This window comes from Hyperoodon ampullatus (assembly GCF_949752795.1).
Source record: "Hyperoodon ampullatus genome assembly, chromosome: 3".
In the NCBI taxonomy this organism is placed as follows: Eukaryota; Metazoa; Chordata; class Mammalia; order Artiodactyla; family Ziphiidae; genus Hyperoodon; species Hyperoodon ampullatus.
The window spans coordinates 36,049,975-36,077,252 of record NC_136916.1 but is presented as its reverse complement, the minus strand read 5'-3'; the positions used below and the strand labels follow the sequence as shown (position 1 = coordinate 36,077,252).

The 27,278-nt window shown below is 41.6% G+C and overlaps 2 long non-coding RNA genes across 2 annotated transcripts; one reads left to right on the top strand and one right to left on the bottom strand.

Annotated features, from left to right (window-relative positions):
* Window positions 1–5,209: 5,209 nt before the first annotated feature.
* On the bottom strand, window positions 5,210–19,185 carry LOC307049997. Its single transcript, XR_013810775.1, has 3 exons — window positions 19,149–19,185; window positions 18,516–18,576; window positions 5,210–5,394 (listed from the first exon to the last, which is right to left on the bottom strand). It is a non-coding gene; the product is annotated as an uncharacterized lncRNA (long non-coding RNA).
* Window positions 19,186–19,234: 49 nt separating this feature from the next.
* On the top strand, window positions 19,235–26,512 carry LOC307049990. Its single transcript, XR_013810774.1, has 3 exons — window positions 19,235–19,686; window positions 23,296–23,454; window positions 26,194–26,512. It is a non-coding gene; the product is annotated as an uncharacterized lncRNA (long non-coding RNA).
* Window positions 26,513–27,278: the final 766 nt, after the last annotated feature.

Below are 27,278 nucleotides of genomic sequence, written 5' to 3'. Positions count from 1 at the left end.
ATAATAGCACTAGGAGCATCTTTTGTTCTAATATTTGGTCTTTGGCTCCAGTTCCTAAATGTCTTGGGATTTCTTGGGTGCTGGCAGTGTCTTTTGCTCTGAGGTGACTCTGGGTGGGCTCCTGGATGGAGGCTGGTTACCAGAAAGATCAAGCCATGATTAGAAGCTTGAAATTTTCAGCCTCACTTCCCATTCTCCAGAGGGGGGAGAGGGGCTGGAAATGGAGTTAATGATACATCATACCTACATGATGAAGCCTACCTAAAAATCCTCAAAGTATACAGTTCAGAGAGCTTACAGGTTAGTGAACACATGGAGGTGTTGAGAGAGTGGCATGCCCAGAGATGGCATGGAAGCTCCGAACCCCTTCCCATATACCTTGTCCTATGCATCTTTTTCATCTGGATGTTCATCTGTATCTTTTATCATATCCTTTTATAACAAACGGTGTTGACTTGAAACAAATAGACTGACAGATATTTCTCAGGCAAAGATGGGTTTATTTAGGATCTGCAGAGAACTTCAATTCAAGGTCTGCAATCCTGGGAGAGCCACATGCATGTTCTCAAAAGGCAAGGGAAGGAGGATGCTTTTATTGGGAGGGAGGAAAAGGAAGTTGGGAAGGCTATAGTAAACAGAGTCCATGGCTTTTCATTGGCTGAGTCCTTGCCAGGAAAGAAGAGCCAGCTTTCTTCCTGTTGGGCTCAGCTACCATTACAGGGCATGAGAGCTCCCCCTTCTGTTCATTAATTTTTTACAGTAGTAAGTAAACTGTTTTCCTGAGTTTTATGAGCCATTCTAAAAATTAAATGAACCCAAGGTGGAGACAGGGGAGATCATGGGAAGCTCCAATTTATAGCCAAGTCAGACAGAAGTTGTAGGTAACCTGGGGACCTAGTACTTGAGGTTGGCATCTAACATGGGGGCAGTCTTGTGGGACTAAGCCCTTAACCTGCGAGATCTGAAGCTATCTCCAGTTAGATAGTGTCAGAATTGAGTTAAATTGTAGGATACCCAGCTGGTTTCAAAGAATTGCTTGGTGTGGGCAAAATCCCACACAATCTGTTGTCAGAAGTTTTGTGACTGTGGTACTAGTGTGAGAGTAAAGGAGAATCACACAGGAGGAAAAGCAAATTTTTCCATTCAAGAAGTAACTAGGAAGATAAGGGTTAGTTTAACAAGGTTTGTTTGTATAGATTTCCCAGCCCCAGATTCCCCATCTCTGGTGACAAGAATGTCTTCCTTCCTTCTGGTACAGGGAAAGTACTTTTCACATGGGAGTTTTTAGCTCCTGCTTTCAGAAAGAAAAGGAGGGTCAGAGTGTCCTTCTTACACCTACTATTTCTTCTTGCCTTTAATTCAAAATCATCAATATACCAAAGTGGCATGTTTTGAGGTGACATAGTCTGGTTTCCTTCACTAGTACAGTAGGAGAAGAAAAAGAAGTAGAAGGCAAAACAAATAAAAGGCATGGTCCAACCTCCCTTGGAGGTTACAGTCTGGGACTGTATCAGCACTTCATGGAGAAAAGGAAAGGAAACAAAGTGAAAGATGTGTCTTGACTCCTGCTCCATTCACCAAGGCTGCCTTCAAGAGAGTGGTTTCTCAGGTTTATAAGAATGGTCTTTCTCTGCAGGTATTTTCTTTTAGATACTGAAACCTAAGGTCCTCAGTCTAGGAAATGTTTCAGTGAATTTTTAGCCTACAGCTACTGTTGTTGTTATTATTATTTCACTATACCAGATATATTGAATTCTATGTGTCAGACATTATATAAACTTAATGTTTAAAACAACCCTGAAGGGGCTTCCCTGGTGGCATAGTGGTTCAGAATCCACCTGACAATGCAGGGAACACGGGTTCGAGCCCTGGTCCGGGAAGATCCCTTATGCTGCGGGGCAACTAAGCCCGTGCGCCACAACTACTGAGCCTGCGCTCTAGAGCCAGTGCTCTGCAACAAGAGAAGCCACTGCCAATGAGAAGCCCGCGCACCACAATGAAGAGTAGCCCCCACTCGCCACAACTAGAGAAAGCCCGCACGCAGCAACGAAGACCCAACACAGCCAAAACAAACAAACAAACAAAAACCTGAAAAGTAGATTGCAAGAGACCTCATATACTGTGGAAAGAATCTGATCCATCCTGTAGTCCCTTGAGGAGCTACTGAAGGTTTCTAAGCCATAGGAATTTTGTAATTAGGTAAATTTTAGAGAATAACTAGTGGTCAGTGAGAAGGATAATGCAGACAGGGTAAGCAGGTTTTTTGGGGTGGCTGGGTGAGAGCACAAGAATAATTAAGAGATGAATGTGAGCTAAGGTGGTAGTAGGCAGAATAAAAAGTTGGGGACATAAAAAGAGATCGAGGTAACTGATACTTGAGAATCCTTTTAAGTGGGTTGTCCCCAGGCATCCTTTCAAATCTCCTTTCCTAAATGAAGTAGGTTGAGAGTTAAGGTTTCTTCCACCTTAGTACTTTATTCGTGTTCACTTTATACTCTTTCGAAATGCTCTAACAATTTATTTGATGCTCTCAAAACAAGTACAGATAAGCATTATAGACAGAATGATTTTAAGTGGTCTTTTTCAAGGTTCAAAAGGCACACAATCAAGACCAGACCCCTGATGTTCTGACAGTTGAACCCCATGAGTAAAATATGGAGGAACTGCAGTTTGTTTGGCTGATAGGCTATTGAGAGAATGATTTATTACAGGTAAAGCTCCTTCTCTCATCTTTAGTCAGGGTCATCCCGAGGGAATACATTTAGAGGTCTTCACATCAGGAAAATCATCACCAATGTCTTTCTTGTCTATCTTGTCTATCACCTATCTTCCCCAGTGGCCAGGTGGGACTTCTCTCATAGTATCCAGACAAGATGGTGGTGTTTCACCAACTGACCCTTCCCACAGCCTAAGAAAAGCATAGTGGACCTGTTTATCCCTTGCTCTTGATTATGTTACTCTCCCCACCCCACAGCTGGTTCCTGCCTGCAGTGGAATGCTAAATTGGTTGGTTGCCCAACCAACAAACAGGCTGTAACAAATAAGAACCACTTTTCCTCTAAAATAGTGTTTTATCACAGATTATTGCCATAAATTGGTTTCTTCAAAAGATAATGAGTTTCTGTCTGTATGTAACCATAAATGAAACATTCAATGTTTCAAACATACAATGAAGACACATATAGGTGAGAAACAACCAAACTGAAGTTTGGAAAGTAAGCAATAAAGCTATATGTGAGCCTGAAATGGAGAAGCCTATGAAAATCTCAAAAAAGACAAACCTAGGATCAATAAAGGAGCTTATAGTACATGTACACAATTTATTTGCTCCTAAGTGGTAGTTTAAACAGAATATTTTGCTTTTAATTCCGATACTTATACAATTCACAAATTCACCTTTATTTTTAAAACTTTTGGTGAACCAAAGTTTTAAATTTTGTATCTCAGAGTGAAGAGAGAATCTGTTCATTTCATAACCACAGAAACAAATGAGGTGAAACATTGAAAACAAATTAAGAAAACAATCTGCCTCCTACTGCTATGTACACTCCAGGTTAGTGAAGAAATGGATAATGACCAACAAACTGTTGGCTAAAGTCACAGAAATGACTTTCCACATGTTTTTGCTCAGTCAAGGGAGTTATACCACAGGAGGGAATGATCCATATCTAATTCCAAGCAGAAACTGGAAAAACATAGTATCTTAACTCTTTCTTTGTTTCAGTTATGTAGTGTCATAAGAACAGGATAGCTCTTCCTAGGAACAGGTTGTTCTGTTTGAGAAAACATATACCCATCCATGTAATTATCATTGCTGATGTGCTTCATTTCTTTGAGTAGATCTAGGTTTCCATCCGGTGCTATTTTCCTCCTGCCTGAATGGCTTCCTTTAATATTTCTTGTAGGGAGGGTCTGCTGCTGCTGAATTCTTTTAGCTTTAATAGGTCTGAGAAAGTCTTTACTTCACTTTTGCTTTTGAAAGAGGGTATAGAATTGGTATACCATTTGTTTTGAAAGAAGGTATAGAATTGGTAAAGAATTCTAGCTTGACAGTTTTTTCTTTCAGTATTTAAGGCTAGAAGTCTGAGATCAGGGTGCCAACACAGTGGAGGCCTGCTGAGGGCTCTCTTCCTGGCTTTTAGACGACTGTTGTCTTGCTATTTCATAACATTAGGGGGGTGGGGGGAGAACTCTTTGGTTTCTCTTCTTATAAGGGCACTAATCCCATCATGAGGGCCCCACTTTCATGATCTCATCTAAACCTAATTATCTCCCAATGACCCCACCTCCAAATACCATCATATTGAGGGTTACGGCTTCATATATAAATTTGGTGGGGGGGCACAATTCAGTCCATAGCATTATACCTATCCAGGAGTATTCCTTCTTATAAATGTCGCAATGATAGTAATAAACATAACTTAAGAGCTTTTTATGTACCAGCACTGTGTCACATGCTTATATGGATAGTTTCACATAGTCCTTATTACATAGATGAGGGAAATGAGTCTAGTTCATTAACTAGACCAAGGTTACAGATGTTGTTGTAGAGCTAGGAGTTGAGCTCAGGCAGTCTGACTTGAAGTCCTGAACTCCTAATTCCCTCCCTATACTGACTCAACCAGAGGAAAAATCATTTTGGAATCTGATGAATTCAGGAATTTGTTTTAGTTGTCAGATTTTTATGGACTCAGTAGAGAAGGGATCCAAACATTTAAGTGGTTCTTTTGATAACTACTCATAAGAAAATAGACCAGACAGACCAAAAAAAAAAAAAAAAGTTGACATAGAAAGAGTTAAAAGCAAAGAAAAACTTTGGAGAGTGTACAAATACCAGTTTGAAAAGGTTAACTCCTTGAGTGCTATTCATATGAGGTGTGCCTTGTAGAAAGCACCAGAAGTGATAACCTATCTAATTGGCTAACAAGGAAAAAATGAGTGATGACCTATCATTCCTTGGCTCCAATAGGGTCTAGGAAACTAGTACTGTCAAATACTGCTGGTAAATATATATTTGCATTCTTTCTGGAGAGGAAATTTGAAAATATGGATTTAAAACTTCAAATAATATATTCTCCTGAACAAATAATTTAAATATGGGCACTTGGCTTAGAGAAATCAAGACATACACAAAATTTTATGTATACAGATAGTCATTACTTCAAAAATAGATTTATATATATTCTGGTTATTAAAAACACACTGGGGCTTCCCTGGTGGCGCAGTGGTTGAGAGTCCACCTGCTGATGCAGGGGACACGGGTTCGTGCCCCGGTCCGGGAAGATCCCACATGCCGCGGAGCGGCTGGGCCCGTGAGCCATGGCCGCTGAGCCTGCGCGTCCGGAGCCTGTTGCTCCGCAACGGGAGAGGCCACAACAGTGAGAGGCCCACGTACTGCAAAAAAAATAAAAAAATAAAAACACACTAATTGTTAAAAAATTCAGAAAATACAGAGATGTCTAAAGAAATAAAAACATATAATTTTGGATATTACCTCTCAGATTTTACCATTGTTAATGGTAACAATGAAACATTATTCACTAAATAAATTTGATGGCTCCATAGAAAATACCCTGCCTTCTTCCATTCAGAATGTCAGCATTCCCGTCCCATCATCTTGGCCCAGTGACACATCTCACCAAAGTACAGAGAGCTCATAACTAGCTCATTCTTAAATATGTACAGTCAAGATTCCCCCAGACAATGAAGAAGCTTCCAATATAAAGACTGAAAACAACAATTCAGGGAACAGGAGAGAACATGCATGCATATGCACACACACATGCACATATACACACACGGAGTGAGAAAATTGCACCCTTAAAACAGTAACAGGATGTTATGAAAGAGTAACAGAGGACAAAACCTCCTGAAAGTTAAAACTAGTGCTGAAATTAAATCAGTAGAATGGGAGAAGATATTTGCAAATGATATATCTGATAAGGGGTTAATATCCAAAATATACAAAGAACTCATACACATCAAATCAAAAAAACAAACAACCTGATTAAAAAATGGGCAGAGGACCTGAATAGACATTTTTCCAAAGACGACATACAGATGTCCAACAGACACATGAAAAGATGCTCAACATTGCGAATCTCCATGGAAATGCAAATCAAGACCACAGTGAGATACCACCTCACGCCTGCTAGAATGGCTGTTATCAAAAAGACAAGAGACAAGTGTTGGCGAGGATGTGGAGAAAAGGGAACCCTCATGCACTGTTGGTGGGAATGTAAATTAGTGCAGCCACTATGGAGAACATTATGGAGGTTCCTCCAAAAAACTAAAAATAGAACTACCATATGATCTAGCAGGGTATTTATCTGAAGAAAAAGAAAACACTAATTAGAAAAGATATATGTTCCCCAATGTTCACTGCAGCATTATTACTGTCCAGGTGAGGTGAGGCAGGAGGAGGCACTTGCCCAGGATTGTACATCCCTTTCTTTAACATCACGCATTTAAGTGATTCACCCAAGAATGCTCTTCCAATGACAGCACCTGCTGTCAAAGTGGGTCTCCTTTCTCTTGTCTCCCTAACGCCCTTATGTTTACACAGGTGTCTTGAATTGATTTAAAAACCATCACACACCAAGCATCCAGGAGTTGTCCCCTGTATTCGTCACACGGGAAACCTGTTATCACCTCCTCTTCTCGTCAAGGTGTCACCCTTGCTCTCAGATTCAGTTTAGCATTGAGAGAAATCAGAGTCCAAACACTGACTAAAATGTACAGATAACGAATCATGGGAGTTTCCACGAAGCTCACGCAGGTAAGACAGTAGAGATAACAACACTCTGCTTTTCTGTTTTGCTATCTGTAAAGCAAGACTTTCGACCCTGATGCTAAGGTTTCTTTCACGACTCTGAAATTCTATGAGTTACAGAGGAGGAAGAAAGGGAGGCGTATCAGAGGAGCTCAAAACTTACCACTTGAGCAGGGAAGGAGGCAGGGATGTGGAGAAAGAAAAGCCCAGTGAGCGAGCTAAGCAGTGCTGGTTCTAACCTGGACCTTCTTTAGCGGGGAAATTGAGGGAAGCCCCTTAGAGGACAAGGGCCGCCTGGCCGCGATCTGATTGGCCCTTGCGCTTCCGGTCCTGGAAATCCTGTCTTCCAATTGGCTATCCTTGGGGGGACTGACCAGAGCTAAGGTGGATGGAAATATTTTGCTTCCTGTTCTCAAACCTTATTGTACTCACCCTCCGGCTTCCTAATTTCGAGTAAAAGGAGACATCTGTCTTCCCTCCATTGCAAGAGCCCTAGCAAGTCCTCTGACCCCATCCACTCCTGATAACTCAGAACTAGGTGGGCAGCCTAAAGGTAGGGTGTGAAGAGGCGGGTGTGATCTCTGGCAGGGAAAAAGGGAAAGCAAAGAGATAGTGGACCTGGGCTTTAGGAACCTACTGTCAATTTTTTAAAAAATCAATAGTCGAACTAAGAAAGAAATGGAAAATTTTATTCCAGTCAACTTGAAGATTATAACCTGAGAGTCTTTGAGAAATCTCTGAGAACTGTTCCCCCTGTAAGAGGTCAAAGCACAGTTATATAAGTTTTTGAGACAAAGGGGGTTATACATCAAATGTATCATTTACAGCTTACACAATCCAGATGTACACATATGAAGTGAGCAGTGGGTCGTGGGTCATTGTGACCCCTTGCAAGATTAAGGAGGAATGTTATCTCCTAAGGGGGTCTGGTTAATGTAGATGCATAACACACACTAAAGGGAAGAGAGGATGCCCAAATGGGCAAAGAAAAATTTTATGTTTAAATTATTCTCATTTTGCCATAAAATATGGATTTTATTTCATCATTACAAAGTTCTTTCCCAGGACACCTGAAATATATAAAGAAGGAACATAATCTTTACCATTGGAAAATCCATGACTCCACCCAAATTTCCTTGTGACTCCTTAGAATACAATTCCAGTTATATGCTAAACTGTTTTTGCCAAAGTAAACTGTGAAATCATAAACATGATGTGAGGGTCTGCCTGTACATTTAGACCTTGGTGTCATTAATCAGTAATCTTAACAAGGTTATGCAGAAGAGAGATGGAGACAGATGACACACATCAAAGTTCAATGAACTTTGAAGGACAGACATAGAAATAGACATAGAAATAGAGATGGAATGAGTGGCAGTGGGGAGATGTATTATCAATTGTCAACTATGGGACAAGATGGCAGGATGGGGCTTCCCTGGTGGCGCAGTGGTTGGGAGTCCGCCTGCTGATGCAGGGGACGCGGGTTCGTGCCCTGGTCTGGGAGGATCCCACATGCCGCGGAGCGGCTGGGCCCGTGAGCCATGGCCGCTGAGCCTGCGTGTCCAGAGCCTGTGCTCCGCAACGGGAGAGGCCACAACAGTGAGAGGCCCGCGTACCGCCAAAAAAAAAAAAAAAAAAAAAAAAAAGATGGCAGGATGAACTCATGTGGAAATGAAATCTCCCTTTTCTTACATACTGAAATGCTAGATACAATACTTTTTAAAAACTAGGGACTTCCCTGGTGGTCCAGGGGCTAAGACTCCACTCTCTCAATGCAGGGAGCGCGGGTTCGATCCCTGGTCAGGGAACTAGATCCCACATGCCACAACTAAGAGACCACATGCCGCAACTAAAGATCTTGCATGCCACAACTAAAGATCCCATGTGCCACAACTAAAAATATCCCACATGTGGCAACTAAGAGCCGGTGCAGCCAAATAAGTAAATAAATACATAAATATTAAAAAAAAAAACAGGGCTTCCCTGGTGGCACAGTGGTTAAGAATCCACCTGCCAACGCAAGGTACACAGGTTCAAGCCCTGGTCTGGGAAGATCCCACATGCCGCGAACAACTAAGCCTGTGTGCCACAACTACTGAGCCTGTGCTCTAGAGCCTGCATGCCACAACTACTGAGCCCACGTGCCACAACTACTGAAGCCTGTGCACCTAGAGCCTGTGCTCTGCAACAAGAGAAGCCACTGCAATGAGAAGCCTGCACACTGCAAGGAAGAGTAGCCCCCCACTCACTGCAACTAGAGAAAGCCCGCGCACAGCAACGAAGACCCAGCGCAGCCAAAAATAAATAAATTAAATAATTTTTTTTAAAAGTAATATAGTAAAAAAAAAAAACCCAAAACTAAACACATAGTTCAGCCTGAAAGCAGAAGGCTTTAAATATATATAGAGTTGGTTCTCTCTCTCTCCCTCTCTATCCTGATTGCTTCCAACATATACATATATATATATATATATATATCCCGACTGCTTCTCTTTTATATAAATATAAATAAATATATATTAAAACGTGTGTATATGTATGTGTGTATGTATATATAATGTATATGTTACCAAACCAAACTTGGATCTGCTGGCCAGAACGCAGTAAAGCCAATCTATCACACCAGATTGCGATGAAGGAAAAATGTAGCATTTATTGCAGGGCACCAAGCAAGGTGTCCAGGTAGTTAATGCTCAAAAGACCCAAACTCCCCGATGGCTTTCAGGGAAAGGTTTTTAAAGACAGGGTGAGGGAGGGGGGTTGCAGGGTGTGTGATCAATTGTGGACATTCTTCTGATTGGTTGATGGTGAGGTAATTGGGAGTCAACATCATCAACCTTCTGGTTCCAACCGGTCTGGGGTCTATGTGCTTGTGTTCAGCATACAGTTAACTTCTTCCACCTGGTGGGGGTTTCAGTATTTGCAAAGCAGCTCAAAGGATTTGGCTCAGAATATTATCTATAGACCTTGAGGAAGAACTAAAGGTCCTTGACTTTGTTTAATGGCTAAACTATTATTATTTTGTCTTGCTTGACTGTTTTCTTTTGTTTCTGCATTTTCTCACTTCTCTGATTAAATTTATTTTTTGGAACTTGGGGAAGGTGTAGGACGCTAAAGTTTTTCTACAAACAAGAGGCAGCTGGAATACATGGGGGGTGTCTGTCCCCCCTTATGGGGGAAAGCCCCATAAGGTCCTGCTCAGAGAGAATATTCAGGTGCCCTAAATAAAGAGGCTACAACAATGAGAATTGAAGCCCTGGGATCCACAAAGTAACTGAACCAAATATATGCCTTAGGGATTGTGTTTTAACACCTGAGGCACAGGCTTGTGCCAGTGGGAAAGCTGAGACTGAGGGAGGAGCCAGGAACAGGCAGCCCCTTCCATGAACTAAAACAATAAAAGCTCCAGAAAAGGCAGATTTAGCAAATGAAAATACAAGACATCCAGTATGATTTGAACTTCAGATAACAAATATTCAAAACATACATACTAAGTTTATCTGAAATTCAAATGTAACTGAGCATCCTGTATTGTATCTGGTAACCCTACCTCAGAATGAAGTGAGGGGGCAAGTCACACATACATTTTAGGGGGTGGTAGTTCCAGGCAGAGAGAATAGCAAGTACAAAGGCACCGAGGTAGGAACACAGTTGGCATATTTGAGGAATAAGAAAGCTAGAATGGCTGAAGTGGTGAGAGCAAAGGGGACAGTAGTAGGAGATGAGCTGGAGAAGCAGACTGGGGCAGAGATCTCATTGGGCCTTGCAGCCCATGGTAGGGACATAGGATTTTATTTTAAAGTGTGATGAATAGTCACTGGGCAGTTTGGGACAGGGGAATGACTGGTGATTCAGTAGGATTATTCTGGTTTCTGTGTGGTAGAGAGAGATGAGGGTAGAAACAGAGTCCAGTTAGGATGTTCAGCCAGCAATCCAGGCAAAGAGGCTGGTAGCTAGGACTAGGTTAGTAATTATATTGGGGGGAAAAAGTGATCAGATTCAGTATATATATTTTAAAGTAGAACTCATTTGCTCATAGGTTTGATGTAGAATGTGTCTGAAAAAGAGGCATCAAAGATGACTCCAAAGTTTCTGGCCTGAGTGACTGGGTGAATGCTGGTATCATAAGAGGAGGAATACTATGGGAAGAGCAGGTTTGAGAGTGGTGGAAGTCAAGAGTTTAATTTTAGACCTGTTAAGTTTGAGATATGTATTAAACATCAATCAGAGGGACTTCTCTGGTGGTGCAGTGGTTAAGACTCCACACTCCCAATGCAGGGGGCCCAGGTTCAATCCCTGGTCAGGGAACTAGATCCCACATGCATGCCGCAACTAAGAATTCGCATGCCACAACTAAGGAGTCCATGTGCTGCAACTAAGGAGCCCTCAAGCCGCAACTAAGAAGCCTGCCTGCCGCAACTAAGGAGGCCACGAGCCGCAACTAAGACCAAATAAAAAAATAAATATTTTTTTAAAAACCCATCAATCGGAGAAGTGAGGTTAATGTCTGGATGTATGAGTGTGGAGTTCTAGGGAACTGCCAAGACTAAAGAGTTAATTTGAGGTGCACTAAAATAGAGATGATTAAAGTCATTACATGGGAGGAAACCAACTGGAATGTCAGTGTAGAAAGGAAAAAGGACTGTACCCTGGGGTATTCTAAGATTAAGGGTTGGGAGGAAAAGGAGGAGGAGAATTAAGCAAAGGAAACTGAGAAAGGGCAGCCAGCAAGGTAGGAGAAAAACGAGGAGAGTGTGGTGCCCTGGGAACAACTGAAGAGAATGTCAGGAAGTGGGTGAGAGATTAGCTGTTTCAAATGCTGCTGGGAAAAGGAATAAGATGAAGACCATGAATTGTCTGACATTTTTCAATGTCGAGATTAAGAGATTATGGGAGCCGGACTTCCCTGGTGGCACAGTGGTTAAGAATCTGCCTGTCAATGCAGGGGACACAGGTTCAAGCTCTGGTCTGGGAAGATCCCATATGCCACGGAGCAACTAAGCTCGTGCACCACAACTACTGAGCCCGTGTGCTACAACTACTGAAGTCCGCGTGCCTAGAGCCCGTGCTCCGCAACAAGAGAAGCCACTGCAATAAGAAGCCCGTGCACCGCAATGAAGAGTAGCCCCCGCTCACCGCAACTAGAGAAAGCCCGTGCGCAGCAACGAAGACCCAATGCAGCCAAAAATAAATAAATAATTTAAAAACAAACAAAAAAAGAGATTATGGGAGGCATAACAAGAATGGTTTGCTATGGTGGGGATGAAAATCAGATGGGAGGGGGTTAAGGACAATAGAAGATGAGAAAATAAATACAATGAACTATAATTTCAAGGAGTATTGCTGTAAATGAAAGGAGAGAAATGGAGTAGGGGCTGCAATAGGATATTGGGTCAAGGGAGGGGTATCTTTGTAAATGAAAGCAGTTATTATAGTCTATCTGTAAACTAACAGGAATCATCCAGTAGAGAGGGAAAAGTGGACAATTCAGAGAAGAGAGGAATAATGGCAGGATCACAGCCTCCTTAGAGTGGTTGAGAGGAGACGGAATCTAGTTCGCAGATGGAGGGACTGGGTGTAAATAAGAGCCCGGACTGATCCATACTAACAGGAGAGATTATATGGGGCAGATTTGGGAAGGTAGGCAAATGGGGGCAGAGGGAGGACTGAGTGTGGAGTTATCTCCTGATTGCTTCTATATTATCAATAAGAAATCGAGGAGGTGGGGAGAGTTCTGAAGAGAGAGGGGAAAGTGTGAAATGTTCTCCTGGAAAATTGATATAAGCATAATGACAGTAATTGATAAAATGAGAGTAACTGATAGAAAAAATATTGCAGTATCTTCAGGAGAAATCACATCTTTATAGTATTGAATCCTCATGTTCAAGGCCTTGATGCACCTTTCCATCATTTAGGCCTTCCTTTTTGTTTTTGAGGACTTTCAGCAAGTTTTCTTCATATAACTCTGTCCTTTCAAATTCAGCAACAATGTCTGGGTGATGGCTTTTCAAAGCTAAGTGATATGGAGGGTACAGAGTTTTTTTAAAAAAGCCAGATTTTTGTCTTCAGGGGTCATAGCATCTGTGAGTGAGTCTAGGTGTGTCCATTTATGTGGACAATTGGAAAGGAATAGAATACAGGGGGCCGATTAGTTTACTATGAGAGTTCACAGTGGGCAACAGCCACTCAAGAAGAAGAAGAAAAAGATGTCCAGTCACTTTATCAGGAGCATCTATGCTCCTGCAGTCCTGCTCACTTACCTAGCACTAGAGGACACACATGTGCAGCTGTTGGAGTCACAAGGAAGTTCTAACTGGTTAGCAATTCTGTTTGATTTGGCTGTTCTACTTGAGACTTTTCTTGATGTCCCCTTTCCCTTTCAGAAACATATCTAAAAGGAATTAGCTGGGTGTTTTTTTTGTAGCATCAAGCTACCAAATGTATTGAGATAAAGGGGAGGGGGTTGTGAGCATTGGTACACTGTTTCTAGCTAAGGAGATGACAGGCTTTTGGTCCTTGGTTAATTCCATATAGCATATAAATAATCCTAACAATAGTTCATTTGTTTTTTATTACTGAGCAGCCTGAGAAGTCTGTTGTCAAGATTTTGATGGCTATATTTCTAGGCTATTTTTTGTACTTAATGATATTTTACAATAGTGATATCACAAGCTAAACTGTAAACTACTGTTTATCTTAATATAAATTTTTTTTTGCAACAGAAAAGTATCCCAGCTCTAAGCCACCATGGATCTGATGATCTGCTCATCACAATAGCTGGCTTCGGCATGGTACCTTAACTCTCTAGGTGAAAAAGAAAATTCAAATTGCTCATTTGTTATATCTATAAATTTTTTTACTAGAAATGAAATAAAGTAAAATGGAAGACTGAAAATAAAGAGGTAAGCCAAGAGAAATCAGACAGAGGTAAAGAGAACCAAGAAGGAACAGTAACATTAACATCAGATAAGGGTATATTGGTTATATATAAATTGAAAGCACTAAATAGGATAAAAATTAATTTATAAAAGGCACAATTTACAAAAAGGATAGAGCAGTCATAGTCCTGTACAAACCAAAGACATAGCAATTGAATACATAAACCTACCTTTTGGAAATGCAAGAAAAACTAGTTTAAAATACATTTAAGTTGTAATTTTCAATCACACCTCTTTTAGAATTAGACTGATCTAGGAAATATATCAGAGAATTGAATTCTGCAATCAATAAATTTGAATACTAAAACCAATACACTGATGTAATAGAAACACAGAATTTTCCAAATATAAGTAGAAAATATGCATATTTTAAGTGTCCATGGAATATGTAAACATTGACTATGTTCTTGACAAAGAAGAAAACCTTAATTTAAAAAGTACAGAACCGGGCTTCCCTGGTGGCTCAGTGGTTGAGAGTCCGCCTGCCGATGCAGGGGACACGTGTTCGTGCCCCGGTCCGGGAAGATCCCACATGCCGTGGAGCGGCTGGGCCCGTGAGCCATGGCCGCTGAGCCTGCACGTCCGGAGCCTGTGCTCCGCAACGGGAGAGGCTGCAACAGTGAGAGGCCCGCGTATGGCAAAAAAAAAAAAAAAAAAAAGTACAGAACCTGGGCTTCCCTGGTGGCGCAGTGGTTGAGAGTCCGCCGGCCGATGCAGGGGACACGGGTTCGTGCCCCGGTCCGGGAAGATCCCACATGCCGCGGAGCGGCTGCGCCTGTGAGCCATGGCCGCTGAGCCTGCACGTCCGGAGCCTGTGCTCCGCAACGGGAGAGGCCACAACAGTGAGAGGCCCGCGTACCGCAAAAAAAAAAAAAAAAGTACAGAACCTAATTCTCTGATCATAATAAAACTAGGAAAAATAAAAAGATGATTAAAAAAATTTTTAATGATACCAAGTCCTGGATAAACCTTGGATCAAAGAGAAAATTACAAGCAAAATTACAACATATGTAAAGAGGAATGAAAAAGATAATACTTTAAAAGCTATAGAACACAACACAAGCTGTATTCAGATTTATGTATTCACATTTATGGCCTTAAGATGTCTTTATTAAAAACAAAAGATTAAAGGGACTTCCCTGGTGTTCCAATGGGTAAGACTCCACGCTCCCAATGCAGGGGGCCCGGGTTCGAGCCCTGGTCAGGGAACTAGATCCCACATGTGTGACACAACTAAGAGTCAGCATGCCACAACTAAAACCCAGAGCAGCCAAAATAAATAAATACATATAAAAAACAATAACAACAAAACCAAAAAACAAAAGATTAAAAATCTTAGATCCGTATTTAGAAGTTAGAAAAGAACAACAAAAGAGAGTAGGAAGAAGAATTATCACAAAAACTAAAATTGAAAAATAGAATAGCAGAAAAACAAACTCCAAAGCTCGTTCTTTGACAAGTGCAACAAAATAGACAAATCCCTTGTGAGCCTGACTTAGAAAAAAAGAAAGCAAAATTATGTAAGGTTAGGAATGAGAAAAGTAAACAGCCACATGTGCAGAACAGATTTTTTAAATCATAAGAGAATTCTATGTCTAGCACAATGACAACTAATTTGAAAAACTTCTGGAAATGGATGACTTCCAAGCAAATTATAATTGATCCAGAAAAAGTAGAAAAGATGAGTAATTCAATTATCATAGAAGAGAGTAGACACCTTGTTTAAAATTCACATGTAATAATGCTTCATGTAACAGTTTCACAACCAAGTTCTCTATTCAGTCTTAAAAGAGCAGATAATTCTAAAGTTGCTTAAATTATTTCAGACCATAGAAAAATGTGAAATGCTCCCTAATTTATTTTAAGGGATCTCATATAATTTTAAATACCAACATACAATTAACATAGTACCAAAAAAACCTACATACCAATCTCACTAATAAGAGATATATTCTAAAGAAAATATCAATAAATGGCACTTGGGAGTGTATCAAAAGAATAATATACTTTGACCAAATAAAGTTATTTGAAGAGCCTATCAGTATTTTGATAGGCACTGTTTCAAAAATTTTTGTCATAAACTTTTATCTTTAATACACTGAATTTTCTCATCCTGGAACATGAAAATCTCCATTTACTTAAGTCTTTCATGTCTTTCAATAATATTTCATATTTCCCATAAAATTCTTGTACATCTTTTGCTCAGTGTATTCTGATAGGTTCCTTTTTTTTCTATCTTATTACTGGTATATAAGAAAATTTTAAGTTTTTATATGTTGATTTAGCCACTTTGCTGAACCATTTAATTGGTTCTAACAGTCTGTCATTTCATTCTCTTGCATTTTCTAGAGAGAAAATCACATCATCTGAAAATAATATTTTTGCTTCTTCCTTTCCTAATCTTTTTTATCTTTTTCTTGTTTTGTTGCGTTGGCTAGAAAATCTAACACCATGTTGAAATTAGCAGTGAAAGTGGGTATCCATTTTTCCCTGACTTTAATGGGAATTTCTCTAATGTTTCATCGTTCAATATTTACTATATTTACTATACTATATTTACTGTACAATATTTACTATAGATTTATGGTGCCTTTTATCAACTCTTATTAATCCATTCCCATTTTGCTGAAAGTGTTTTAAGTAGATATTGAATTTTTTCAGAAAACATTTTATCAGTTGAGATGATCATACAATTTTTAAACCTCTAAACTATACAAATGATTTATAGCAACAGATTTTTTTTCTTTCTTTCTTTTTCTTGTTTTTTTCAGGTTTTGGCCGCACCCTGCAGCATGTGGGATCTTAGATCCCCGACCAGGGATCAAACCCGTGCCTCCTGCATTGGAAGGCAGAGTCTTAACCACTGGACCACCAGGGAAGTCCCAGATTTTCTAATATTAAATCATTTCATAAGTGCTTTCTTGTTCCAAATGAAGTGCAGGATTGAATTTGCTAATATTTTACTTTAGAGCTTTGTATCTATGTGAGTTTGGTCTCTAGCATTTTTTTTTTCTTCCCCTTGTGCTGTATTTATCAGGTTTTTCTATCAGGGGGATGCTAACAATACAAAATAAGTTGAACTACAATGAGGTATCACTTCACACAGGTCAGAATGGCCATCATCAAAAAGTCTACAAATCATAAATGCTGGAGAGGGTGTGGAGAAAAGGGAACCCTCCTATACTGTTGGTGGGAATGTAAATTGGTGAAGCCACTATGGAGAACAGTCTGGAGGTTCCTTAAAAAACTAAAAATAGAGTTACCATATGATCCAGCAATCCCGCTCCTGGGCATATATCCAGAAAAGTCAAAAACTCTGATTCTAAAAGATACATGCACACCAATGTTCACAGCAGCACTATTTATAATAGCCAAGACATGGAAGCAACCTAAATGCCTGTTGACAGATGAATGGATAAAGATGTGGCATATATATATATATATATATATATATATATATATATATATACACACATACATATATCTATGGAATATTACTCAGCCATAAAAAAGAAAGAAATAACGCCATGTGTGGCAGCAACATGGATAGACTTAGAGATTATCATACTAAGTGAAGTCAGTCAGACAGAGAAAGACAAATATCATATGATATCACTTATATGTAGAATCTAAAAAACTGATACAAATGAACTTATTTACAAAAGAGAAATAGACACAAACATAGAAAACAAATTTATGATTACCAAAGGGGAAAGGCGGGGGAAGGATACATTAGGAGGTTGGGATTAACATACACACTGCTACTGTATAGAAAATAGGTAAACAACAAGGACCTACTGTATAGCACAGAGAACTACATTCAATAACTTGTAATAACCTACAGTGGAAAAGAATCTGAAAAAGAATACATGAATATATATATTAATCACTTTGCTGTACACCTGAAACTAACAGAACATTGTAAATCAACTATACTTCAATTTAAAAAAATGTTTTAAAGTTGAACAACTCTCCTCTCCCACCTCATTTCACACCACAATTTCCATGACAAAAAAAATCAACAAGTAAAAATCATGCAGCTTGAAAGCAGCATTCCAGGAATAAAGGACAGCATGATCAGGGACACCAGGATGAAAAAGCACAGGATATGCTCAGACCATAGGGTTTACGACTTCTTAAACTGGAATAAGTAACACAAAGTAAGTCTGGCCCAAGCTGCTAATTAATCTTCAAAGCACAACCCCCCTGCACTCAATTTATTCATTTTATATACAATACAGACTCCAAACTCCAGCCTGCATTCAAGATCCCTCCTGCTTTAACCTAACTTCTTTTTACATTCCAACCTGTGCTTGTCTGTGATGTCTGTTTGCCTAGCATGCTGTCTATGATGGCACATCCAAATCATACCCACCTATCAAGGGGATAGTCCAAATGTCCATGAAAACTTCTCAGATCCAATGAAATTATATTTGAATTCACTTGTACTACAGCTATTTATTGTCAGAGTTTGGCTTGACTACTTCTTAAGCTCTTTGACAGCTATACTGGGTTGTACAGTGTCACATTCCCCCCACCCCCACCCCATTCATGTCCTTCCTGGACCTTAGAATGTGACTTTATCTGGAAATAGTGTCACTGCAGATGTAGTTAGTTAAGATCAGGTCATACTAGAGTAGGATGGGCCCTTTATCTAACGGGACTAGTGTTCCTTTAAGAGATGAGACACAGAGCACCACATGAGAACAGAGTTAAGAGACTGGAGGAAGGCAGGTACAAGCCAAAGAACACCAAGGATTGCTGGACAGCACCAGAAACTAAGAAGGGGCAAGGAAGGGTTTTACCTAGTCTCAGAGGAAACATGATCCTGCTGACACCTTTATTTCGGACTTCCAGCCTCCAGAACTGTGAGAAAATAAATACCTGTTGTTTTAAGGCACCCAATGTGTGTCACTCCGTTATGACAGCCCTAGGAAACTAAGACAACAACAATTTTAATTTCTAATTTACCTTCCCAACCCAAAGACTGCCATATCCATAGACCAGCCCAGGACTACGTAGGCGCTCAATCCCGGCGGTGGTAAAGGAATGAGTGAGCTTCAACAGTCCTACTAATCAAGAATTACCAGGCGCTTATGAGCTACTGTGTGAGATGCACAGCCAACGTTCAGCAAATGGTAGCCATTATTGCGGCAAGATATGGGGCTACACAGATAAACGAAAGACAGTAATAAACTAAATACAGCAAGGGGCAGGTGGAGCAATGCCAGAAACACGGGCAGCTGGGGTGGGGGTAGCGGGCCTTGATTCCCCGGAGGATCCCCGTGGGAGAAGTGAGTTGTTTTCCGAATAGATGGAGTCTCCAAGCCGCTCTCTCAAGCCCCACTGAACGACACCCAGGCCTCTCCGGCCGCGGACCCAACAACAAACACACCCCTCCCCCAACCCGCGTCCCTAGCTCCTCTAGACCACCCTACCCGGCGTACAGCAGACCTCCCAGAAAGCGTCAAGCACTTAGTTCTCCCCGCGCCTGTGCGCGGCGCCACCTCACGCTACTGCGTGGGGCGGGACTTCCTCCCGGCGCCCCGGGAAGCGGAAAGAACTCTTTTCCGCCGGAAAGAGAAAGGAGTTGCCACCGAGATCGGACACCGGAGAGCAGGCATCTTCTTTTTTTTTTTTTTTTTTTTTTGTGGTACGTGGGCCTCTCACTGTTGTGGCCTCTCCCATTGCGGAGCACAGGCTCCAGACACGCAGGCTCAGTGGCCATGGCTCACGGGCCCAGCCGCTCCGCGGCATGTGGGATCCCCCCGGACCGGGGCACGAACCCATGTCCCCTGCATCGGCAGGCGGACTCCCAACCACTGCGCCACCAGGGAAGCCCGAGCAGGCATCTTCTGTCGCGTAAAGTAAGGCCGATCTCCGGCCACCCGGCGAGGCGAATGACAACAGCATCCTTGTAGGCAGGCTGGCTGGAGTGTCGGGCTTCAGGAGACGCGGAGGGGAACCGGAGTAGAGGTGAGGAGTCGGTGTATCTGTCGCCGTGTCAGCGCCACCGGCGACCTAGGTCTCATTACTAACTCATTGTCCTCCGCTTTCTGGACCTCGTCTGAAAAACGAGCTTGGTAGCTCACGGAGCTGTCGTGGGGATAGGTGTGGAAGGGAGAAATCCACACTCAGAAGGCAGTTTAAGAAAAAAACTCAGGTGAAATTTCCCATGGGCGCTATCCTGTGTTGCGTAAGGTATGCAACGTGAAGGTCTGTACAAACCCAGACTTTCATAATCGATGATTCCTGCTTGAGGCAGCAGCGCCTGTTGCTTTAATTTGAAAAAGTACACTCACAGTTGGTAATTTTTAAGCTTCCTGAATCGGCCAAGCGAGTCACTTGGTATTAGAGGTGGAACATAACCGTCTAGGGCATACCCCTCCTTTCATCTTTTTTTTAAAATTTATTTATTTATTTGTTTTTGGCTGCATTAGGTCCTTCCTGCTGTGCACGGGCTCTCTCTAGTTGCGCGAGCGGGGGCCACTCCTCCCTGCGGTGCGTGGGCTACTCAGTGCGGCGGCCTCTCTTGCTGCGGAGCATCGGCTCCAGGCCCGCGGGCGTAAGTAGTTGTGGCTCACAGGCTCCGGAGAGCAGGCTCAGTAGCTGTGGCTCACGGGCCCAGCTGCCCCGCGGCATGTGGGGTCTTCCCGGACCAGGGCTCGAACCCGCGTCCACCGCACCGACAGGCTGATTCCCAACCACTGCACCACCAGGGAAGTCCCCCCTCCTTTCATCTTAAATTGAAGCTCAGTCTTTGAGAGGAGACAGGCTGAAAGTAACACAGATTGTTAGTGATAGAGATGGGACTAGAAATGAGATTTCTTCATTTCCAACCCATAATTCTTTCCTCCACACCATACCATCTCTTTGGATTGCTGAACAAGTCTTTTTGGGGGGAAGTGAGCAGGAGTGAAGAGGGTGGTGGTGTACATTTAGGTGCAGTATGAATCCATCAAAGGCAAAGTCACTATGTGTCAGGAGTTAGAACTGTCATTTATTTACATTTTAGATACTCTATAGATGTAGATGCATCTATCATTTCCTATTCAGGAACGTATGTGTAGTAACAAAACGTGAAGATGAAACTTTGTGTACCTCTTACACACCTTTACACAGAAAGGCCCAGTGTTCATAGGTATATGCTCACCTTGGAAGACTTATCACTATTTATTATTTGAGTTCTCACTATGAATATTTACTGTAACAATCTGTGGAAATGTTTACTCAAAACACTGTCTGAATCAGAAACTAGCTATAAAGAACTCCTAAGTTGCCCGCAAGTCCAGGGCAGATGCTGTAGAGGGCATTGCAGTCACACCTCAGCTGTCTGCGTAAGTAATACTGCACTTAGTGCTCATGCTGTTTAAAACTATTGTGCATTATCTATCTCATCTTTCCCATATTATTAGGTGGAAATGTCTTGTAGGAACGTGGGCAAGCCTAAGAGGTCTAGAAAACAACCTGAACATTAGCAAATATTGAAAACTGTTAGCATCACACAGGGGAAGTCTTTCCACTGAGGAACTCATTCAACTAGATGTTCATTGTGAGGGACCCACTGTTACTCTATATAAATTATTTTCAAACTTTTTGCTCTCAGGACTCCCTTACAAATTATTGAGGATTCCAAAGAGCTCTCATTTATGTGTGTTATATATATCAATATTTATGGTATTAGAAATTAAAACTGAGAGGTGTCTTTAAACACAAGAATATACAAGCACACATTCTGTTGTTAAAGTGAAAGGATCTCAGGGGCCCTCACAGGGACCAGACTTTTTTTTTTTTTTTTTTTTGCGGTACGCAGGCCTCTCACTGCTGTGGCCTCGCCCGCTGTGGAGCACAGGCTCCGGATGCACAGGCTGAGCGGCCATGGCTCACGGGCCCAGTCGCTCCGCGGCATGTGGGACCCTCCCAGACTGGGGCACGAACCCACGTCCCCTGCATCGGCAGGCAGACTGTCAACCACTGCGCCACCAGGGAAGCCCATGACCAGACTTTTAAGAATAACTGCTCTGTACAAATGTTTCAAAAAATTTTTAGATGATGTAGACAGATGATTGCTGTAGCAAGTGATTGTGACATGAGCAGAAGTATCACCTTAAAAATGGAATAACAGGGCTTCCCTGGTGGCGCAGTGGTTGAGAATCTGCCTGCTAATGCAGGGGACACGGGTTTGAACCCTGGTCTGGGAAGATCCCACATGCCGCGGAGCAACTAGGCCCGTGAGCCACAACTACTGAGCCTGTGCGTCTGGAGCCTGTGCTCTGCAACAAGAGAGGCCGCGATAGTGAGAGGCCCGCACACCGTGATGAAGAGTGGCCCCCGCTTGCCACAACTAGAGAAAGCCCTCGCACAGAAACGAAGACCCAACACAGCAAAAATAAATAAATAAATAAATTTTTTAAAAAATGGAATAACAGGGACAGTCTTATATTTCTATAATTTCTACTGGAATTATACTGAGTTCATAGTTATCACATAAGTAGGTAATTGGTGTTTAAAACGCCTTCTCTTTTGCAGAAATCTTTGACAGTTATATGTGGTTATTTTGGGGAAATTGGCTTGAAGTTCTTTGAAGGGCTGGGAACATACTTCTCTGCTTTAAAGTAGTGAAACATAGGATCCCACTCTCTGAAAATTCTAGCCAGCCATCAACTTTTTAGGAAAGGATGAGATTTCAGTAATGAGGAGTGCCTCCTTCTGATTTTTCACCCTGAGGGTATTACATAAATTTGGCCAAGGTTGTCTCGAGGAGTGGAGCTGTTGTTTGGCATTGAGCTACTGTAATTGTTACTTTGTATCACTTGTAAGGACATCTTTCCCATAAAATGGTTTTTTAAAGACACTTGAAGGAATTTCCTGGCTGTCCAGTGGTTAGGGCTCCATGCTTCCACTGCAGGGGGCACGGGTTTGATCCCTGGTCGAGGAACTAAGATCTCACAGGCCGTGCTGCATAGCCAAAAAAAGTATTAAAAAAAAAAAAAAAAGGACACAACATTTGAGAAGGAATCGCCTGTGATCTTTGTAAGTCCCTAAATTTTTCATTACCTCAACGGCATATAACTTCCTCGATCAAAGTCTTAGATTCTAAGACCAGCAGAGAGCCAGAGTCCTGTTGTGCTGTGACATCAGAACGTCTGTCGAGCTCGGGGCCAAGGGGGTAACTTCCACTCACCAGCCTCCAGAGGATATGAACCAAATTTATGTTTCAGAGCATTTTAAGTAAACATATTGTAGACCTTTGGGCTCTCTTAATTAAGAGTAGTCAAAACTATAATATTAAATGTGTCAAAGACCTCTTGCAGTGATGGGGAGGAGCTTTCTAGGCCACACACATCTTCCCCACCCCCTAGATTCTTCTACGCGCCTCCCACTCTGCCCATATTACAAGTCACCATGGCCCACTGCTAACTAATGGGATTATGTATTAGATCCCTCAGGTGTATTGGAACAGAAGAAAGGTTGAGAAGTACTCCCCCTGCTCCTACCAGTACACACAGATTTGAAAGCTACTTTCTAATAAAGAGGCTTTTCTTTTAATTTGGAAGACAATTTGATGTCTCCTTTTCTTTTCAGATATATGAGCTCTTTGAAAGCAGAACACTGTTGTTTCCGTGTTTTGATCATTCAGAGATTATGAAGGCACAGTTCCTGCCTTTGATTTGCTTACAGTCAAGCGGAGTAGACACAGGTCATGGTGGCAGTATAGCCAGCCACTTAAGTATTCTGAAGGAGGTGAGTATGTGGAACCTAGCCTGGGAGAGGGAGGAATTAGGCAATGCTTCTAAGAAGTAACTTTTATACAGGCATTACTTGGGTGGGCAAGGAGCCAGGGGTGGGGGGTGGCATCCAATGCAGGTTCCCAGGAATCTGTGGCTGGTTTATAAATTATAAATTGTACAAAAGACACTATCAAGTGTCTTTTCCAGAGCTCTATCCTTATTTTTGGATCATGCTTCTCTTGTTTTCCTTCTCTCTCACTGCCCCCTCCCCCTTAATTGGATAGGTATTTGGGATATGAAGGGAAGTCAGAGGGTAAAAACTTTCTGTATGGCCGAATAATAGGATGGCTTTACCAAGAAGTGATGTGTGTACTCAGTAAATCCATTTGTAAAAAGTAAGTTCCTGCTTTGTTTAAATGCGTAGCTGGGAAATCTCAATTTTGTTGGTTGGATTCTTTCCCAATGAATGGATTATATTCTTGTCTCCAGTCCAGTCTATTTGAATATAAGGACATGTCGTAAGCTGCTTTCAAAGAAGAGACCCACATTTAGGCTTAGGAATGAGCACAGGGGAGACAGCAAGGTTAGAATCCAAGTTCATTCTATAAAAACATTTTTATCGGTTATATCTGAATGACTGCATGTTGTTTTAATCAGCTGCAAACTGTTCAGTTGAATTTGCATAACTCAAATAAATGATAGTTTAATTCTACCAGGATTTGAGTGAGGTGTAAATAGAGCAGAAAAACCTGAATCTATCAAAGTGTGGGAAAAATGAAGAAAAAGCAATTAATTAGTCAGGCTTAACTTTTTTCTGGGATTGGGGAATAGCAGAAAACAAGCCCTGAAGTAGAAAGACATGAACTAGCCCCTGTTCAGTAGCATTTCTATAATATTTGGGACATTTTACTAACTTGGGGCATAGCTGTGCCCAACTCATGGTTACGCTCCTTCCGGGAGACTTCCTAACTGACAGAAAAGATGCTGACTGGGTGCAATCTTTCCAAATCACAGACTGTTATCTTTTTTTTTTTTTTGGCTGCGTTGGGTCTTCGCTGCACGCAGGCTTTCTCCAGCTGTGGCAAGCGGGGGCTACTCTTTGTTGCGGTGCGCGGGCTTCTCATTGTAGTGGCTTCTCTTGTTGCGGAGCACGGGCTCTAGGCACGCAGTCTTAGTAGTTGTGGCTCACAGACTCTAGAGCGCAGGCTCAGTAGTTGTGGCGCACGGGCTTAGTTGCTCCGTGGCATGTGGGATTTTCCCGGACCAGGGCTCGAACCCGTGTCCTTTCATTGGCAGGTGGATTCTCAACCACTGTGCCACCAGGGAAGCCCACAAACTATTATCTTGCATTTAGATTCATTAAGCGTTGGCTGCCATGAAGCAAGCATATGTAAGAGTTCAAATCTCTTAAAGCTTGAAGTTATAAAAGTAATAGATTACCATTCCCTCAATATCTTGACATGCTAGAGGACAGTGTTTTAAAAGGTGGACTTGTCATGTTCTTCTGGAGACTAAGAAAATGGAGTCCTTGAAGTCATGCTGACTCTGCTTTTAGCCTCCTAAATGAAAAGGTAGATAGAACAGGTCTTGTTTGCAAACTGAATTCAAGACCTACTTATCTACCAACAGCAATTATACACTTTCCATTGTCTTACTATAGAAAATAGGAGTAGTGAATTTATAGATGAGTCAGGGTGAAGAAAGACATAGTGAACCCATGAGAATCTTACTCTAATTGATAGGAAGGTGACCAGAAGTTGGAGAAGTTGGTTAGGGAAGTGGAGGAGAGGACCTTTCCTGTAGTACAGTCTTCATAGGGTCCAGGAAGTTTTTTTTTTTTTTTTTTTAATTAATTAATTAATTTTTGGCTGCATTGGGTCTTCATTGCTGCGTGCAGGCTTTCTCTAGTTGCGGCGAGCGGGGGCTACTCTTTGTTGTGGTGCATGGGCTTCTCATTGCGGTGGGTTCTCTTGTTGAGGAGCACGGGCTCTAGGTGCACGAGCTTCAGTAATTGTGGCACGTGGGCTCAGTTGCGCACGGGCTCAGTTGCTCCGCGGCACGTCGGATCTTCCCAGACCAGGGCTCGAACCCGTGTCGCCTGCATTGGCAGGCAGATTCTTAACCACTGTGCCACCAGGGAAGCCCCAGGAAGTCTTCTGATAGCTAAACCTTGGATAGAGACCAACCTAGTCTCATTTACAGAATGCCACATCATGGTGAATTGTGCTGGGGGCAGCTGCCACTGTGTGAGCCACGTAAGATTTTAACACATTTTGGAGGATGAGAAGAGCAAATTGATGACCAAGCACATGCTTCAGAAATTACTTTATTGCATGTGTACAAGTGATTGCATATTGTTTGAATCAGCAGGAAGTCAATTATTAAACATACACTTTTCCAAATAAAAGGCAGTTTAATTTTACCAGAAACCAGTGTCATTTTGTATCCCAAGTCTCTAACCAGCTTTACAATCTCATCTAATAAAGGTGCCTTAAATTCTGAGTATTTTGAATTATTAAACCCGTGTTAGTTTACACCAGGATTCTGTGGTGGTTTTACATATTCTCTTTCCCCTTTGTTAAGGTGGGGAAGCCAAAGATTATGTTAATAACGTGCTCAAGAGTTATAAAGTGATATAGGTAAAGCTAAGAAAAGAACAGATTTTGGTATCTTTTGCCCAGTTTGAGGGATTGTGGCTACAATGGTCTGATTTTTTTTTTTTTTAATCTTTTTCTGTTTTGTTTTTTAACAGATTTATCAGCAGGTTGCAGGTGAACATGGCCTTGAGGTAAATCCTGCCCCTTACTGAAATTTAGTTCCAGCAGATTGTTCTTGGCATTTTAAGGAACTAGAATATTTTACAAAAAACAAAAGTTTTGTTTTGGTTTTTTTCTAGACTTTTTTTTCTTGTGGAAGATGAGAAACATGTTTAAAGAAAGGTTCTTTATGCTGAATAATTGTGATGCTTGAAGTTGGTCATCTGCCTTATTTAGATTAAGTGGATTTTAAAAATCAAAGCTATTTCTACACCATTTTTTTCTTGATCAAATAAAATTTTATTAGAACCTTATAGGTGCCTAGTTTTTATCCATGTTATATTACATGTGAAATAAAGCCTATTAGAATCCTGAATTCAAACTTACTTTATCTGTGATGTCCTACTTCCTACTCAGTAGTTTCTTTTTTAGTAGCTGATAACATTTTTGATAATACACACATATATATTTTAATTGTTTGTAACTTGAACCATCTCTGTGCTTGCTTTGGTTGTATCTTCCTTATATAAGGGTAGTGATCCAGGTTGGCAAGGCAGAGGGTGTGTGTGTGTGTGTGTGTGTGTGTGTGTGTGTAACGAGCTTTAAGATTTTCAAGTTGAGTTGTGAATTCAAGAATCTGAACTTCTGCTTATACCAATAGGCAGAGTTTTGAGATAGGAGACAAGAGGTGCTCCTTTGTGTCAGACTTTGAGTGTACTGGGAAACATGAAAGTGAAAATCTTTAAAGTGAAAGATTTTTCAGTTAACATAAAACTTTAAATGATGAGATCAGGGGCATGTATGTTTAGAGAAGCATCCACAGGGCACGATACTAAATTGTCCCTGAGAATTGCTTCACAGGTGGAGTCATTTACTCTGCATCTTGACTGGTAAGCATGAAAATGCTGTGTGTGCAGAGCTTTAAGTGGCAACTGGAAACTTGAACTGGAGAACCAGAAATGCAGCCAAGGGAGCTGGGCATCGAGGTCACAAAGGTGGCATGAGACCAGTGAGGCAGGATGCCCAAAGGTGCTGGCTGGAGACCACCTCTCCTACCAGGGCTCAGCTTTGCACTTGGCGG